Source organism: Lepisosteus oculatus, chromosome 8, assembly GCF_040954835.1.
Source record: "Lepisosteus oculatus isolate fLepOcu1 chromosome 8, fLepOcu1.hap2, whole genome shotgun sequence".
Taxonomy (NCBI): Eukaryota; Metazoa; Chordata; class Actinopteri; order Semionotiformes; family Lepisosteidae; genus Lepisosteus; species Lepisosteus oculatus.
Window position 1 is genome coordinate 12548089 of NC_090703.1, and position 6447 is coordinate 12554535.

Consider the following 6447-nt stretch of genomic DNA (forward strand, 5'->3'; position numbering starts at 1 on the left):
TATCAGCAAGGAGAAAGCAATCATTTTTTTAAATGTGATATTTGATAGTGCCCAGGAGTGTTCTGATACCTTGATAATTAACAAGAACTTTCAATTCATTTTCAAACTTTTTAGTGTTCAGGGTTTATATTTCCATCATTAATGAACCATGTAGCATGCAGAGCAGATTTGTTTTCCTGTTTTCACTGGAGTATTGTGTTTCCCATACCAGAACCAAAATTTATGACAGCAAGACTATAAATGTCAAACTTTACACAAACTAAACTGATCATAAACTAAGTTAAAACTGTTCTGGAGCTTCATCCAGAAGTGAGAAAATAAGAAATGTTCCAATCGAGAGGAGGTCATTAGTCTGTCTGGTAGTGAAGAGCAACCTGATATGACCACCAGCTTCAGCAACATGGCTGGGTAGCTTCTGTCACACTCCCACAACCCTCTGTTACGCCCGGGCTTGGAACAGTTCCTAAGGGCAGCCCAAACATTAGCACAAGTTCTCAGCCTTCCTCTGACCCCATGCAAGTGAGATTGGGACACCTGTCTATTAGACCATCTTCCTCTCAATCAGCTCATTAAGCTATATACCTAGGGCAGCTTTCTCCACTAGATTAGTGCTCTGAAACCGAGCTACCTGAGAGAATGTATCCACTCCATTTAGTCATCTCAGTCCTTTTTGAAGAGCATTAGCCCAGAAGAGACTTGCCTTCACTCCGGCAAAGCTACTGCCAGCCTTCTGAAGACTCAGTCCTCTGCCTTTCTCCAGCTGGTTCAGCCATCAGGTGCCTCCAATCCAGTATATCTGCCACAAGCCAGGCAGCTTCTCTCCCAGTGGACTTCCCTCCCTTTTTTCCAAACAACCCTCACCCAGCTTCCTCATCACATAATTCGCCCCTAACAATCAGCCTGCCTGCTTCCTCCCTGTCAACTCATCACCCACAGCCACACTCCCACTGAGTCTCTTCAGAAACACCCGAAGAGCCCCAGAGTCCTGCTACTGATGGAATTACTAGTGGGGCTTCAGCCTGCCATCTTGCCCCAGTTCTGTTTTACACAGGCCTTTGGGGAATGAGGTGCCTCCTGTTCTTCCTCACAGTTTCCACTTGTGCCCTCGCGTTTGTTCATTCTGAAGAAATACTCTGGGCTGTCAGTGCCTTTAAGGGTTTTGAATGTTGTATATTTGTATTAGGTTCCTTCTTAGCCTTCTCTGTTCAGGACTACAAAGCTTTAGTATTCAGACAATGCAAACAGAATGCCTGAACATACAGCAAAGAACATAAGATTTGTTACAATTGAGAAGAAGCCATTCAGCCAATCTAAGTCATTGGATTGATTGTAGCTAATTGATCCAAGGATCTCATCCACACATTTTTTCCTAAAAAAATCCCCCATTCTCAATGTTAAATGATGGATGGATGGAAGGAAGCCCCTCATAAAAAAATGAAAAATATGTCATTCTTTTTGCCTGTCAGAGTGGGATTTGACTTTAAAACTGAGAATGTATTTGGTTTTCTGTGGCTTGTTCCCAAATTGGAAACATCTTTGTGCTAGACTGGTGATTGAAATTGTTTACAATTTTATATACTGTATATATACTTTATCAAATGTGGTCCTAATAATGAACTAGACAATTTAACATAACCTCCCTTGCTTTAAATTCAACACTTTTCACACTTTTTTACTGCTTTCTAAAATGTGTTAAAATGTGTTCACATAAGAAACATAAGTCTTTTTCACAAGAAGCTTTCCCATCTTATTTGTATTGTTAATATTTTTACTACATATAATACTCTGCACTGGTTTACATTATGCAGATTACAGTATATCTAATTCTTTATTATTTTTCTTTGAAGGTTTTATAGTGTTTTTTATCCTCTTAGTTTGGTGTCTGCAAACATCACTAGTTTACCTCCTATACCAGAATATAGATCATTGAATTAATTAGAGCAGTGGTACTTGACTAATTACAGTATATCATGTATATCGGTATATCAAATTTTTCCATTAATCTGTTCTAAATACATTAATTTGCTTGAATGTCTACAATCTGGAATTTGATTACATTTTTTTTAATTTAAAAATAGCAGCAACATGTTTAAATTATTATCAAGTAGAAATCATTCTAAATATTCTATATTATTCTTTCCAAACATCTTCTAGAAATGTAAATGCAACGTGTCATATAACACGCAAGATCTTTCACGTTGTTATAAGAACTGTGATGATTGCAATTTTCGGAAAGCAAAGGCATGAAAAATGTGCTGTCATTGCTCTGAAGGAAACAGTTAATGATCAAAGGTGCCAATCCACAAAACAATACCACAGATATGAAAATTGAGTGTGCATTTAGTAAAGATTAAATTATTGTTTAAGATGAAAGGTGCATTAATTACTCTGGTGAGGTCTATATAGCAGGAGTATAAGCCGACACATTCACACAAATGTGCATGTCACTGGACAAGGAAGGTTGGAACTGACCTTTCTGAATTGAACTGTGTAACAGTGACACACACTGGTGGAATCTAGATATCGATCACACTAACAATTTTCAATGTGACGCATACTGACAATTCAATTAAGACACGCTCTGTTCAGTCAAATGTCATCCAAGAATAGGCCCTATTAACTTTATAGTTGCAGCTACTACACTACAAGTTTTTTTGGAAAGTAATTATTTAAGACTGTCCACGATCTACATTATACAGTAGTTCAGGTGGGTAGCTGCGTCAGCATGCGAAGTCTGCAAAGGAACAAGTAATAGGTTTATTCCATGCTGAAAAGAGAAGAAAGGAAACAACATTTCGGCTGTGGAAGCCGAACACAACAGCCGAAACGTTGTGTTTCCTTTCTTCTCTTTTCACCATGGAATAAACCTATTGCAGTCCTTGTTCTTTAACATAATAAAGTGTCTGAGAGCTGTTGTCTTAGGCTGGCTGTGTGACAAGCCTGGTGAACCAGAAGCAGTTAGATCTACTGTAGCTAGTTTTCTAGTTTCTTAGGACACACCATATGTGAACATGAACATGTGGTTGTAACTGTACTGCAAATGTCAGATTTTCCATCACAAAATGATTTCACTAGAAAACTCAAGGGTGTCACTGCAGAGCACAGCTGCATCACTTCTGATTTCAATTTGTCAGATTGGAATCTGTTACCAGTATTCCTGCCCAACTGCTGCTAGTAGTGTTCCACAGCCTGGCAGGACAAACACATGGACAACATGCAGACTTCTTCTAACTGCTCAGGGATTGTCCTGCTGGTTAAAATCATCTTCTTTATTAATACTTTTGCTGGAGAAAGAAAAAGAAGAGTTGTCCTGGAACAAGTTAAAAACATGACATTTCAGTGTTTCAAAGCTGTGGTGACATTTTCATTGCACAGATCACCAGTGAGAGTTCTTCTTCAAAGATCAGGACTTGTAACTGTGGTCTGCACCTCCCTCAACACACTCCATTCCCTCCCGGTGGAAAATCAAATGCTCTGCAGAGGAATGCGGTTCTCTCCGTATCTGCCCTGCATCCAGGGCAAGTTGTTTATGTAAGCAGGCAGGAGAGGAATGAAACCAAATATGCATGAGAACGAAGAGGAAAAGATGAAAGATTTGATTAGGGGTTCCAGGAGTACACAGAGATTCAGTGGTTTATAAAGAGCCTGAAGCTGCAGAGCTCATTTTCTCGGAAACCAGGCAGAATGATATAGCAAATGAAAACCCAGGCCCTCGGGGAGAATAGATATGACTGTTTCTGCACGCCTCTGGAATCCCAATGAGCCTCAGGTCTCCCACCTGAAGAGACACTGTCACTGTGGGCGTGTACTGCACACACAGTGAACCGTGTCAGTCAATATTTCTCTTTATTGGATAAGGCTTACCAGCATTTCATTTTAGAAGGCCACAACTCCCAGTGGAAAACAGCAACAGAATTCCTCCTAGATAATTTCCTCTTAACCTGATACGCAATTATCTTCAGGAAAAACTGCAGAAAGGGAAAGAGATGCCTTTTTGAAGCCACAGTGGAATTTCGTCTTAAGAACTCCTGAGAGTTCTCTGATGAAGTTCCACTTTTACACACATACAATCTTTACACACATACAATTTGAGTGAATACAATGTGTGATTTTCTTACATTGCATCTCTTATTCATTTGTTGTTTTTTTTCACTGTGCTTTTAAAATGACTCACACGAAGCATCACAGTAATTCATTCTGTATATTTAGCAAACTTACAATTGTAGTCTAATTTCTAAAGACCTGGGCGATTTTCTATTAAAGTAAAGCTGAGACATAGTGAATTAATGCTCCAAACCAAAGCACAAACACCTTACAAAGGACTAGGTGTTTAATAATTGCTTTTTTCCTCTGGAATTCTGAATCTTACCGGTGTGACTGGTATCTGCAATCAGGGCATCAATCCAACTCTTCCCCATAATATCTAATATAGATATTTTATTTTGTTTTGTTTAATTTGAAGTAGCACTGAGGCCTCCTGTTAGCAGACTTGCTGAAATGAAAATAACACACACTTGTCTTCCAAGCTTTGTGCAAAACCTTCTGTTCTGGCACTTCAATGATAAGCTACACATACTGTATCTGGGGTTTGATGTCATGACACCATTACCTTTGTGTAATCTTGGTCACGTTTCATTGAGAGTTCAGATCGACCTGCGAGGATTTTGAATACTTGAATTAAGGTTCCCTTGCAATTTTCTCTGATCAAGTTAAGTCTTTTAGCCCGTAAGAGTATAACATTCCTTTGTGTCCTGGAATGCTTTGGGTTGTGTACTAATGTGATGTGCAAAAATTAGATTTTAAAGGTTTTATTAGGGCATCGAATGACTGAACATTGATTTAAATCACTACTATGTATAGATTCTGTTTGCTTTTTCATTGCTTCCCCACATTCTCTAAACAATAAGATGGTGTCCCCGCATTTTTATTTTGTTTCTTGAAGCTCAGTTCCCATTTGTCATTTATATTTTCACTGTCCTGATGGAATACTCCTCCCTTGTCGCCTGCCAGGTGTTTGCCCAGTCTTGAATTGTATCCAAGAATATAAACCCTGCAAGGATCCCCAGGGGCCAAATGAGGTAATTGCACCCCAGGAAGTCAAAAATTAAAAAAGTTAAAAATGAATAACTTTCTGCATATTGTTTAAGTGCTACAATTATCATCCTTCACCACAACTGGAGGTCTCCATCTGGTGCCCTGCAGCTCTGTACATCTAAAAGGATTGAGAAGCTGCAGGACTCTAACACCCAGATCCCACACACACCTGCTCTGTACAGAGCAATCTGAGTAACGTGCCAAACTCAAGACAAGCCATTATAGCACATTAGGCAAACAAAAAATATTTTACAATGAACAACTAAACACATTGCAGATAACTGCTATTAGAGATAGCAGTGTAGGTCTCTATCATTCCCTGGGGGTTAATTACAGTATTCTACAGCATGCCAATGTGAACTTCATTCCCTGAGCCTTTTTTTTAGTTTACATGAAGTATATTTCCCACAGCTATGTCACAGTAATTTGCTGTGCAAATATAACATCCAATTACTGTGTTCTTCATGGTAAATGAACCACAGATGCTGGACATGTACATTACAGTATCTGAATTGCTTTTGCCACTGTTAGCTGTTCGTGTCCTGTCTTCAGTTCAGAATGCAGAAGGGAAGAAGTGTTTTAACAGCCATGCTTTAAATTGACTGCTTATTGATTACCAGTCCAGTCTTCTGATCAGACCTAATAGTGCCTTGTCAGTGCCATCCTTTGTTATACAAAGACAGAGTCACACATACACCCAGCACCAGTAGTTACTCTTTTATCTTCCTTTCTCACCCTCTTCTGATTAACCTGATCCTCACTGAATCCACATACTTTGTAGATTCAATACATGAGCCTGGTGAAACACTAACCTCTTCTGAACTGAATAAACTACATACTGTGCAACTTACAGGTTTACTGTACATAATTGGGAATTCATATTTGTAGACCATCACACAGCAGATATGGTATCTTAAAAAGGGTCATTTCAATGTTTATTGAAAAGAGAAAAAACATTTTGCAGATCAGACTTTGCCTTCACTAGGGTAGACTGAAAGCACAATAAGACACTGTTTCTTCTTAAATACTGAGTGGGTATCTATAATTTTGCTGCCATTGACTGTTAATGGGCCAAAGTGTAATGTGATCTGAAGCATTAAGAGAAAAATAAACTGCACAGTGATTGTATGACATACAAAACATTTAGTGAACACTACGATAACTGAAGCCAAAAATCTGCCCAATATTAGTGGCAAAAGCAGTCTCAGAATACTGCTGCGTGCCACAAGCCAACAACAGCATTTCAAAATGCATGTTGTTGATAATCCAAGAACAAGCTGACTGTACACAGGCATGAGATTTCTTAAGAATCACACAGACACAATTAGAAGGTGATGCGTGTCCAGAAAGCAG